The sequence below is a fragment of the Nomascus leucogenys genome, chromosome 17 (genome assembly GCF_006542625.1).
Source record: "Nomascus leucogenys isolate Asia chromosome 17, Asia_NLE_v1, whole genome shotgun sequence".
Classification (NCBI taxonomy): Eukaryota; Metazoa; Chordata; class Mammalia; order Primates; family Hylobatidae; genus Nomascus; species Nomascus leucogenys.
In genome coordinates, this window is record NC_044397.1 from 51826816 (window position 1) to 51840732 (window position 13917).

Genomic DNA, 13917 nt, shown 5'->3' on the forward strand with positions numbered 1-13917 from the left:
TCTTCCATTAGTAGTATCTTGCAAAAACGTATTACAGTAACATGGTGATATTTATATTGACAGTGACAAGACAGCCCATTTCCATCACCAGAGGGTCCCTCATGTTACCTATCTAGAGTCCTACCCACCTCATTTTCTCCATCCTATCTCTGACCCTGGGCAACCACTCATGTTCTCTATTCTCTATAGATTTTACATTTCAGGAATGTTATATAAATGGAAGCATTCAATATCTGACATTTTGTGATTGGTTTTTTTCACTCTGCATGATTTTTTAGTGATTGATTAAGGTTGCATATATCATTTGTTACTTTGTATTGCTCAATAGTATTTCATTGTATGAGTGAACATCATCTGTTTAACCATTCACCAGTTTATGGACTTTAGATTGTTTTCAGTATTTGGTTATTGCCAAAAAAGTTGTGAACATCACACAAAAAGTTGTGTGAATTTAAGTTTTCATTTGTCTGTAGCAATTGCCCAGGAGTAAAGTTGCTAGAACATATGGTTTTTATGTGTTCAGTTTTATAAAAAACTGCAAAAATGTTTCCCAGTACCATCTTTTATTCCCACCAGCAATGTGAAAGTGACTTGGTTTCTTTGCATTATTGCCAGCATTTGGTGTTGCCACTATTATTTATTTTAGCCATCCTGACATTTAGAGTGATATCACTTTGTGATTTTTAATTTGCATTTCTTTAATGGTGAATGATGTCTAATATTTTTTTCATGTGATTATTTGCTATCTCTATGCCCTCTTTAATGAAATGATGATCATGACTTTGGTTCATTTTGTGATTTTATTGTTTTACTCTTGAGTTTTGAGATTCTTTATATATTTTAGGTAGTAGTCATTTGTCATATAGGTGGTTTACAAATAGTTTCTCCCAGTCTATAGCTTTAATTTTCATCTTCTATTTTGCATTTTGCAAAACCTAAATTTAAAATAAGAGTTCCAACTTATCCATTTTTCTTTTTATCATTCATACTTCTGGTGTCAGTTCTATGAACTATTTGCCTAGTTCTAGATACTAAAGATTTTATTGAATATTTTTTGTTCCCAAGTGTTTTAAAAATTAAACTTTTTTTCTTTAAATACAGGATGAATTTAAACACATGATAAATTTTAATTTTTGTATAGAGTGTAAGGTTTAGGTCAAGTTTCCTTTTTTGCTTATGGATGTCTAATTGGTTTAGTACCATTTTTTTTTTTTTTTTTGAGATGGAGTCTTGCTCTGTTGCCCAGGCTGCAGTGCAGTGCCGCGGTCTCGGCTCACTGCAACCTCTGGCTCCAGGGTTTAAGTGATTTTCCTGCCTCAGCCTTCCGTGTAGCTGGGATTACAGGCATGTGCCACCACGCCCGGCTAACTTTTGTATTTTTAGTAGAGACGGGGTTTCACCATGTTGGGCACCGTTTTTGAAAAGGCTATCCTTCTTCCATTCATTTGCTTTTGCACCCTAGTCAAAAATCAGTTAGACATACTTCAGTGTGTCTATTTATAGGTCCTCTAGTCCCTTCCATTGACCTAGTGTCTACTCCTCTAAATATCACACAATCTTGATTGTGTAGTTATATAGTAGGTCTTGAAACCCAGTAGGTGACTCCTCTTACTTTATTTTATTTATTTATTTATTTTTGATGAGGAGTCTCGCTGTCGCTCAGGCTGGAATGCAATGGCGCAATCTCGGCTCACTGCAAGCTCCGGCTCCTGGGTTCACGCCATTCTCCTGCCTCAGCCTCCGGAGTAGCTGAGACTACAGGTGCCCGCCACTATGCCCGGCTAATTTTTTGTATTTTTATTAGTATTTTCAGAAAAGAAGGAGTTTCACCATGTTAGCCAGAATGGTCTTGATCTCCTGATCTCGTGATCTGCCCATCTCAGCTTCCCAAAGTGCTGGGATTGCAGGTGTGAGCCACCACGCCTGGCCTCTCCTCATACTTTATTCTTTTTAAAAAATGTTTAAGATATTGTTCCTCTGCGTTTCCACATAAATGTTAGAATCATCTTGTCTTTAGGGACAAAAAAATCTTTCTGCCATTTGATAGAAATTTCTTTAAACCTGTATATCAACTTGGGTTGAATTAACATCTTTACTATATGAACATGATATATTTTTTTCATTTAATTAGATCATCCTTGACCTTTATCATTTTTATAGTTTTTAACACGCAATACCTGCACATGTTTTCTTAGATTTATATTCAGACATTTTATTTTTGAGTGATTTGAAATGGTATCATGTTTTTAATTTCTGTGTCCATACACCCATTGATAGTGTATGGAAAAGCAACTGATTTTTATATCTTTATTTTGTATCCTACAAGCTGTTGAACTTAGCTTTTTCTAGGATTTTTTTTTTGTAGATTTCTTTTGTTTTCTACAAAAACAAACATGACATCTGAAAATAGGGACAATCGTGTTTTCCTTTCCAATTTGTGGAACTTTATTTTCTTATTTTTCTTTATTGCACTGGCAAGAACTGTCAGTGCTATGTTGAGTAAGAGTGGTGGAGCAGGCATCCTTATTTTCTTCTCAATATTACAGAAATGCATTCAGTGTTTCACCATTAAGTATAAAGTTAGCTGTGAGTTATATATATATATATATATATATATTTTTTTTTTTTGAGATGGAGTCTTGCTCTGTCGCCCAGGCTGGAGAGAGGGGCACGATCTCAGCCCACTGCAACCTCCACCTCCTGGGTTCAAGTGATTCTTGTGCTTCAGTCTCCCAAGTAGATGGGACTACAGCTGTGTGCCACCATGCTCAGATAATTTTTGTGTTTTTAGTACAGACAGGGTTTGGCCATGTTGTCTAGGCTGGTCTCTAACTCCTGATCTGAAGTGATCCACCCACCTCGGTCTCCCAAAGTGCTGGGACTGTAGGCGTGAGTCATAATGCCCAGCCTGTATATGCTTTTTATCAGAATAAGAAGTTCCCCTCCATTTTTAATCTCCAAAGAGGATTTTTCCAAAATTATAAATGGATATTGAATTTTGTAAAATGCATTTTGCATCAATGAACACAATTATGTGATTTTTATCCTATAGCTTGTTAATATGATGCATGACTTTAATTGATTTTCAAATGTGGACCAATCTTGCATCTCTGGAATAAATCTTACTTTGTTATTTTGTATCAAAAAATCTTCATATGATGCTGAATTCTACCGACTAATATTTTATTGTCTTGTTCCATCTATATTTATGAATTATATTAGTCCATAATTTTATATTTTGGACTGTCATTGTCTGATTTTGGCATCTGGCTAATACCAGTTTCATAATATGAATTTCTATGTGTTTTCTTCTATTTTCTAAAGCATTGTAGAATTGTCATTTTCTTAAGTGTTTACAAATGTACTACAATTACAATAACTGATATTAGGGAATTTTTTAACAAGAAATTTATTTCTTTAATATTCACATGGTTACTCAAATTTTCTATTTCATATTGAACAAGTTGTGATAGCTTGTAGTTTTTTGAGGAATTAAACGAAGTTGTAAAAGTTATATACGTAGAGTTCTTTGCAGTATTTCCTATCCTTTTTAAGTCTGCAGAGCCAAAAGTGATACCGTTTCTTTCGTTTTGAACTTATAAATCTGTAATTTGTGTTTTCTCTTTCTTTAACTTTGTTAGCCTATGTAGAGATTTGCCAAATGTATTGATCTTTTTAACAAAAGCTCTCTGTTTCATTGACTTTCCTTTATTGTTTTTCTGTATTCAAATCTGTTGATTTATCTTTATTATTTCCATCCATCTTTTAGTTTATTTTTGCCTTTCTACAATTTTCGGGTGAGATCTTAAGTTATTGATTAAACATTTGTTCTCTATTTTAATGTATGTATTTAGTGCTAGAAATTTTCCTCTCAAGTTGCTTTAGCTGTGTTATAATTTGGAAATGTATTTTCAATCTTTTTTAGTGCAATGTACATTTTTATTTTCCTTGAGATTTTCTCTTTCACCCACAGATTATTTCGAAATTTGTTTACTTTCCAAATGTTTAGAGATTTTTCTTTTATCTTTCTGTTATTGATTTCTAATTTGAATTAATTGGGATCAGAGATCATGATGTCTATTATTTTCATTCTTAAAAATTCATTGAGGTTTGCTTTATAACCCAGGATATGGTATGTCTTTGCGGATGTTCTAAAATTCCAATGCCATGAATTTCTAGGTCTCTGTAAGTCTCACAGGTCACTATTGTTCAGACTGGTCATTTTAATTGCTCTTTCTTCTGGTCCACTGATTTTTTCTTCTGTCCTCTCCACTCTGCTCTTGACTTCATCCACTGAAGATTTTTTTCAGTCATTTTATTTTGACTAAAATTTCTATATTTTTAGATCTCCTTTTTTGGCCAAAGTATTCAATGTGTTAGAAGATAATTTCTATTTTCTCATTGATTTAAAATGTATTCATAATTTCTTACTAAAGATTTTATGATATCTGCTTTAAAATTCTTGAGACATATTTCCAACATTTTTGTAATTTTGGTGTTGGCATCTGTAACTGTCATGTTTCATTCTGTTTAAGGTCATGCTGTTCTTGGTATAATGAGCAATTTTCTGCATGCATTTAATATCTCACTCTGTTTAGGTCAAGCTCATGAGTGTGACATGATTGGCCAGTAATTCTTATTTCTGATGCACAAAGTTGAGAAAGAAAAGGATGGGCTTAGAAATTCAAATTCTTAGCTCAAGAACTGCACAGATGACCTGAAAGTTTCTATGTATGTTTTGAAAGAAATTTTTGTCTCCTGCAGTCACAGAGCTGAGATCTTAGAAAAACAAACCCCGAGTCTCATCCTGTGAGTGGCAGAATTACAATGGAAATAGAATCCCCAGTTTCTCAAGGTATCTGCTCTTAAAGTGGGTGCATTGATTGTAAAGTGATGAAATCCTGAAAATTGACCTTGTGACATATGTGTAGATCCAGATGAAGGAGAGGACAACTATCCTTTAAATTCACCCGAGTCTTCTTTGCCAGTAGAAGCTACCACTCCACTCCTGTAAAGGTTAATGCTTCTGTGCCTGATGAGCCTATAATGGCATCTGCTGGAGGATTTTCCATGCAAGACAGTACGATTCTCCTCAGGACCCATCCATACCATGCTGCTTTGCTTCTAGACCTACAACCAGACTCAGTCCCAGTACGTCCTAAAAAGACTCATGAAAAGATTTGCTACACTCCAAAATAACTGCATGGCTTTTCCAATTTACCCAAGCAGAAATCTAGGGAATAGGTGTGGGAATGGAAATCAAGGGTGTAGAATAATGGTGGAAAGAATGCAAAGTTGAATCAGGCCAAATTTATTGATATGAGCCCACAAAGCAGAGATTCTGGATTTAATGTTGTAGTTTTCGAGATCAGGAATAACTCAATTAATTTATTTGCTTGATTGGCTAAAACATGGACTAAAAGGTGGCCAACACTAAATGACATTAAATGCCAGAACTGTCTTGGTATACTGTAGAGGAAGGTATTGAAAGGCTTAGTGAGATTAGAAGAGTAGATTTCTCATGTGATGCTTGGTTACTTGCCCTGGAAGGATCCAGAGGACATATTTTTTTCCACGTCTGTGAGGAATAAGGATGAGATGGGAGCCCCAGCATCCTTGAGGATCTCCTTGGTTGCTTTTCCCTGTAGGTCAGAAATTACAATGGGAACGGCTGTTCACTGAACTGGAATCCATAAATATAATAAGGGTAACTGAATCCTGGAGTGGCAGGGGCCAGAGGTGACATTTAATTACCAAAGATAAGATGGGTGATTACCACAACAAAGTTCAGAATCAAAGCAGCAATCAGAAACATCTGACTTGTAGAACCCCATGGTGTCAGCTAGCTGATCATGCTGTCCCTAAAGTTAAATAGATAGGAAGCCTACTGAATTAATACTCAATGTGTATAAGCAAAAAAGTTACAGGTCATGGGAACATAATTCTAAGTTGAATTTTCAAATACAGAGTTTGGCCCTTCAATAAATGCTCATATTTGAGCCAGTTTACAGGCTGAGAATCCCCTGAATGAAAGGGAGGCTGGGTCATCTTGAAAATGAATTTTGCTATACTGCCAAAAATGTATAGCATTCATTTTATTTTCTGCAGCCTTCTCTAAAGGGTCTTATGGTCTTTTACCGGAATAACTGTGAATTAGAAGAAAGGAAATAATCAGACTTTTTAGGGTCTACTGATTACTGGCCCTGCCTAACACTAATTCCCAGAGACACAAAACATCCCTGTGGCCTTCTAGTGAAAGTAGGGCTCATGGAAGCAAGCGATCCATGGAGATGTAGGTCAGATCCATTTCATGGTGGTTCCAGGCCCATCCTGTGGTTACTTCCCCAGGTCCAGAATGCATAACTGATGTACATACACTCCGCAGCTGGCCGAATCTCCCTGCTGGTTCCCTGACATATGATTGCCTCTATTTAGAAAAACAGGAAACCAAAAGCAGCACCTCATTCCTGAAGTACCTATGCTCTTTTTTTTTTTTTTAATTGAAAGCATATTTATTTCTTTTTTTTTTTCTTTTTTTTTTGTTATACTTTAGGTTTTAGGGTACATGTGCACAATGTGCAGGTTTGTTACATATGTATCCATGTGCCATGTTGATTTCCTGCACCCATTAACTCGTCATTTAGCATTAGGTATATCTCCTAATGCTGTCCCTCCCCCCTCCCCCCACCCCACAATAGTCCCCGGAATGTGATGTTCCCCTTCCTGTGTCCATGAGTTCTCATTGTTCAATTCCCACCTATGAGTGAGAACATGCGGTGTTTGGTTTTTTGTCCTTGTGATAGTTTACTGAGAATGATGGTTTCCAGTTTCATCCATGTCCCTACAAAGGACATGAACTCATCATTTTTTATGGCTGCATAGTATTCCATGGTGTATATGTGCCACATTTTCTTAATCCAGTCTATCATTGTTGGACATTTGGGTTGATTCCAACTCTTTGCTATTGTGAATAGTGCCGCAATATGCTCTTGTTTGATGTCATAACCCAGAAATTGTTGCCAAATCTAATGCCATCAGGTTTCCCCCTCATATTTTTCTCTAAGAGTTTAGAGTTTTCAATTTTTATTGACACATTCAATTTTTTTAAACTTTTATTTGAAGTTCAAGTGCACATGTGCAGGGTGTGCAGGTTTGTTACATAGGCAAACATGTGTGATGGGAATTTGTTATATAGATTGTTTCATCACCCAAGTATTACATCTAGTAACCATTAGTTATTTTTTCTGATCCTCACTCTCTTCCCAGCCTCCACCCTCTGACTTAGCTCACACTTATAAGTGAGAATATGTGGTATTTCGTTTTCTGTTCTGGCATTAGTTTGCTAAGGATAATGGCCTCCAGCTTCATCCATGAGTGCAAAGGACATGATCTCATTCTTTTTTATGGTTTTATAGTATTCCATGGTGTATATGTACCACATTTTCTTTACCCAGTCTATCATTGACAGGCATTTAGGTTGATTTCATGTCTTTGCTACAACATCGTCAGAGAAATCCAGATCAAAACCACAATGAGCTATCATCTCACACGAGTCAGAATAGCTGTTAAAAAATAAAAAAATAAAAAAAAGATCCTGGCAAGGTTGTGGAGAAATAGGAATGCTTATACACATTTGGGAGTGTAAATTAGTTCAATCATTGTGGAAGACAGTGTGGAGATTTCTTAAAGGCCTAAAGAGAGAAATACCATTCTACTAGCAGTCCCATGACTGAGTATACACACGAAGGCATTTTATGGTTTTCATTCTTAAGTCTTTGATGCATTTTGAGTATGCCCTATTTTTAATTTCAATTACCTGTAAAATTAATTTGAAATTTTTGAATGACAAAAGCCTATAAAATGTCCTTTGATTATTCATCTTAAAATCTTAATAAAATATGATGACATTTGCAATGAACATAATGCCAAAAATATTAAAATTTTAATTCTGCAAAAATAATTTTAAACTAGTTTAAAAAGAAGCAGTTCACAAAATAGTTAAACATCCAATAAATCCATGAACAAATTGAATTAAATAATGAGATACCATTTCAGCTTACTTATTTACAGAAAAAATTATTCCCTGCTCTTCTCTTGAAGTAAGTCTGTCTTCCTACATAAGGCTAAGCTCCAAGCTAGTTATCTGGGTGCACTTATGTATTCATAAATAAACCACCAATTTTTAAAAAGTGTAAGCAAGCCTGCGAGGCAAAATCCAAAGTCCATGTAACTCTTGGGTGCAGCATGAGCTTTTAGTTTGGAAACCCAGAAGAGAGGGTTGTGCACAGAAGACGTACTTCACGTTTGCTTGATGAACAGCAAAGTGCTTTATAACAGGAATTCCGAATGAAATTTGTCCAGTTGCTAAGCTAGGGAAGTCATAAAAATAAGATAAACATATTTTGTTTTTACTCACAGAAATTCTGCCAGCCTCAACTGATGTATTCCAGCCAAACAAAGCAAAGTGGTCTCACTTTTTCTTCCTCTTCTAACACTTTGTGGCCCACAACCACAATATCACAGAGAAGATTAAATAAACAAAATGGGAATAAAGTCACAGGAATTCAGTGAGTGCCAAATATGTGCAGTATCAGCCCGAATGATTGCTGGTAGGCGTAAAACAGCACAGTAGACTCCCAAGCCACGGAGTGTGTTTGGCAGTGCTGCCAAAAACCACAGTGCCGCCTTGTGTGTGCGCTTAAAAATCTAAATACACCTCCCCATGGCACAGCAAGAGCAGAGGTGAGAGGGGCGGATATGCTCCCATAAGTGCTGTCACTGGGGACTGGAGCACACCAAGAGCATCTTAGTTTAATTTCGAGTAACCACTGGTGAGAATTTGGTAGAGTATAAGAAAGAAATTAAAGACCCTTTAAAATAAAATCGATCCATTTCTAACACACAAATTGTTTGATTAAGTACATACAGAGAGTGGGAGAGCAAGGCCCAGATACATGGTGATATCATCCCAGCTTAGAATGGCATGAGCGAAGAAAACATATGACACAGAAATAGCAGCTAAGTAATAATATCTTGAAAAATAAGTAAGCCAAGGATTTCTTAACCATTAAGTATTGGATGTCATTATTACAACCTCACTATATGTTACTTGTGTAATCATGATTGACTCTAGCAAACTAGATAGAATTCTTTTGTTAAGTACGTGTTCAGCAATCCAAATAATCTTTTTCAGAATCTTCATCATATCCAGCATGAAGCTGTGCAAACAGCTCAGGTAATTCCAGAGATAACCGCAACTGCCGCATTTCTTCTCATCCCAATTCTTTCCTCCCTCATGTCTCTTATCTAGGATTTCGTGGATGCATTGCTTATCACATTTCCTGCCTAACAAACAAAGAAACAGAACAAAACAGGGACCTCATTCCCATGTTTCAGAATAAAATCTCTCACTACAGCGGGGTGGCGGAGGCGGGGTGGGGTTTCAACATCTTTGAAGAAAGAACTTGTAACATTCTAACCTCTGATTTCTTAGACCTGTTTCATTCCTAGACTAACGTATTTAATTCACTTTTTCGTGGACCTTCATGGCCACACTTTTATGTTTTCCTTACTAGGAACATCTTTAACACTGAAAATTAATTCTGAAATATTCCTTTCTCTTAGCATTATCTCTCCTCTTTTCCACTGTCTTACTCCTAGTCTTTCTATTTTGTAAATACAGATGTTTCCTTTTGTTAACCAAGTACAATACCTCAACTGTGACTTTATTTACACTCGTAGAAGCTTTAAGCCAATGGCCCAAGGATGCAGCCACTTTCTTGCTAACATTCAAAACTTCCACAACTCATGGTTGGATACATGTTACCATTTGCCTTTTGAGTTCTAGATCTGGAATTCTGAGGGCTGAGGGAAAAAGCCACATGGCTTAAGGGTAACGCATTTTCAGATTCATGGCTAGGGTCTCAATTCAGTCTCATTCAATCTTGGCTAAGTTCTCAATCCTGGCCAGGAAAATTGTTATGTAAGCTTATCTAGAAACTCTCTCTACACCCTATAGAAGTTGTTCCATCTCTCCCCATCCTCTGCAAACCAAATTCATTCCCACACCTCTTCACTCAGCAAATCATTGAAAACAGAAAATAACAAAGAAGTCTCACCATACAATCAAATCCAATTAATTATAAATCTAGAAGAATTAATATGTGTATAATAGCATAAAAATAGACAATGAATTGATTGACTGTAATGCAAAGTCCAAAACCTAGGACCAAATACATACAAACATAAAGATAAAGCAACTATATATACAAATGTAAGTTTAAAACAGAAGTGGCATTTCACAGCCGTGGAGACACAGAGGGTGATAAGGTGCATGCTGTGAGAATGCCTGACCAGCCATGAGTTTCCATGCCACACTCATGCCTACACCGACATAAACTTCCCTTCAACTGGGGTCATTACAAATACTCAATTACTTGCATTTCATGGAAAATTGCTGCCTATTCCATGGATCCAGGTTATTGAATATTACAGTTCTTCCACTTCAGGTCCCACACAATCCTATTGCAGAGTCTATCTTACTTTTTATCTTTCAAGTCATTTTCAGCTTTATGAGATTGACATTTCTTTCCTTTCTTTGAACTCCACTGGGACTTGCATACTATTTCACGATTTCATTTATTACCTTGTTTCTAAGCATGCTCTGTCCATGTCTGAAATCCCTCTAGTTGTAAAGATTGTGTTTAATTATGTTTATTTCTAGTGCCTTTCCCAATACATGATTGGGGCTAAGCGATGTACTGATTTTGATTTGGAAATCTTTCATTCCACAAACATTTATTGAGTGTCTACTATAAATGTAGGTGATGGTATGAGTTGTGAGAGACAGAGTGACGATAAATAAGACCTGGTCCTTGCCCTGGAATGATTCCATAGCCCAGTGGTTGAGGCAGTTTGACCTGTAGGAAAAATTTATTATAAAAAAAAGAATCTGGATGCACTTAGCTTGAAAAACAGAACCATTAGGGATGATTTAATAACACACTGTGATCATATTAAGGTTAGAAAAGGGGATGCATTAAACTGCTCTCAATCTTTCTGAAGACCCAAAAAGACTATTAAGCACTATATGAATGATAAGTTTGTATAAATAACTGTTGTTAAAAAATAGGTTAACATAGGGTGCACGATTTTTATTTTTGGTGCTATTTCAAAATAAGACTGAATCAACTTGTACATCTATTTTTTTTCTGCAAGGGATTATGTCAAAATACTCTTTTTCTTTACATGTTATTTTATGCATATTTTGTAATTTTAATTTTATTAGTGCTTGACCATAAGTTCAAGGAGATATTTGGCTTAATCTTGATGTTTATGATATCAACTTGAAAGTGAATGATAATGCATATTGCAAGGTTTTTTCATACGAAATATTTATGGAATTATAAAATAGATGTTATACATCTCTAAGTATTCAAATATTCCTGTTCAGTTATTAATACTAAAGATATCTGGAGAAAGTCATTTCTCTTCCAGGCGATTATATGCACACTATGCGACTGTGATGCAAAGTCACACTTCAACAAACTAGATGAATTCAGACCTTTAGAAGTGGTGACATTTGCATATAAATTTAAACTCTGCCCCTGAGCTATAAGAATAAATTAATAATCCAATTTAAATATTTGAAAGATATGCCTTATAAGAAATATGACATTAAAAGATATAGTAAGAGTATAGTAGGAAAGATGTTCTTCCTAATAACATTTAATTTTATTATCACAAAAATAAGGTATGTGGAGTCCATGCAATTTGTATAACCTACCTAAAATACATATCTCTAATAAGGAAACTGCTTTAAGGCAGAAATAATACTGTCATGGCAATTAAGGTTCATTTGTGAATTTAGTGATAGAGAAGGAGAATTATCCTACCTTAAAGAGAAAAATCAAAAGATAAGTCAAATTAAAACATAAACACCCCTAGCAACAATGTCGCTTGAGGTAAAAAACTTTAAAAATGTACACACCTCGGTACAATCTAAATTTGGTAGAGACCTCGATGGGTCAGTAAGTTAAAGGTGAGTGTTCAAATTTACTCATCATCTCAGACAAGGGAAGCACTAAAACTCCAAAGCTATCTTACTATCCTAATTAGAGTTTTCTCACAATGAACATGCTTGCATATAAGAAAATAGTGTGTTGTTTTATTGGTTATATTCAAAGAAGCGTTGAGGAGAGTCTGGACAACATACATGACATGCAGTGCTTAACTCATGTATAGACATGATGGCAAATCAGTCCTCATTATCAATAAATTTGATCTCATTGAAATTGAGTTCACTCAGTTAATGAAACATTAAAGAACCTCAATTGTATAATTAAATTAAAATATAATTGTAATCATGTTAGTTTATTGTGATTTGACTTGCAATTTAACTGACAAATTATTGTCCAGTTCTTCACATTCATAACACCTAATTGAGAAAGGAAAGCAGAGGATAGAAAGAGTTTACACAAAATGTTTACATGGACTATGGGAATATTTGAAATTCTCCTCTAGTTTTATACTCATAATTCCCTTATATGCTTTTCCTCATGTTTAACTCTACGTGTTTACTCAACATTGTGTAACAGTGCGTTTCATGTTTGTGATTTTGTGTTTATTGAGAGGAGACTTGCCTTTATGGGGACGGAGTTGACTATTTGTTTGGCTATAATGCCTGTTCTGTGTTTTTCTTTATATGGGCAAGCTAGCTGTGAGATTTTTTTTAAGGAGAGCTTATTGGTATAAATTTATCCTGGGCTAAAGAAAATCACTATTCAAAATTATTCCCCAATGGCTTCTATTCAAACCTTGGGTTAATAAGTTGCCTATGAATACAAGTAAATAAGTAGGACTCATTTTCTTGTTGCTGTGAATTACTTTACCAAAGTAATCACACTGACCGCACTGCCAGCACTTAGCGAACACACCACTGGAAGGTGCAGGGTCCGGTTAATTGAGCTGAGATGGCAGGACGAGTATGGAATCGATGGTGTGTGGTGGCTGACTCACCTGGGCTCACAGAAACAACTGTTAAATTTTCAGAAATGTTATGAGCTGGTTTAAAACATGGCAATTTTTAAAGATTAAAGCAAAATAAATATATTACAAAAACAAGTTAATACATAGTTAAACCTCCTTTTCCAGTTATTCTATGTTTTATACTATCCTCTTCACCCTGTGGTTAGATCCCTCCACAGAACCTGTGTGGGAGAAACCATGCACAGTAGGGTGCCACTGTGTGTCATGTTGTCCAGCTTCACATTAGCCACAGTAGGGGGAGTCACACCCGGAAATCTAAAAACTCTCCACATCAGGGCTTGATGTATTGTTACCTTAACTATACTTAGGAAAGAGATGAAGAAATGAAATTCCGCCTATACATTTTTGAAGTGTTCTACCTAAAGATAATACAGATTAAGCTTAAAAGTGTGGTATGTGTCTGCAGCCATTACATTATGAATAGCACGAAAATGCTGAAAATTATTTAGTACTACAAAAGTAATATCATATATAGTTCAATAAAGTTACTCTCAACAACAATTGATGAGCAAAGCTCCAACATGTGTATGTCTTTATTATGTTCATCTTTCTTAGTCATGTGAAAAAAATCAACCAATATTTATGTTGGAACTATAGTCATGTGTGAATTTCAACCGTAAGTTAGCTACAAACATAAGAAAAGCTTCGCAAAAATCAATTAAACATTCTGTGAGAATCAGATGGCTAAATTAAGTTATCAAAAATATTTTATTGTTATTTGTAAATTGAGTGATGTTACATATCTTTTATATTAGTAATACTTATAATAAACAAGTATATCTATTTATATATATGCTATATATCAGTTACATATACGTATATGCTTTTTCCAACATCTGATTGTTAAACTATTTGCCAATATACTGTATG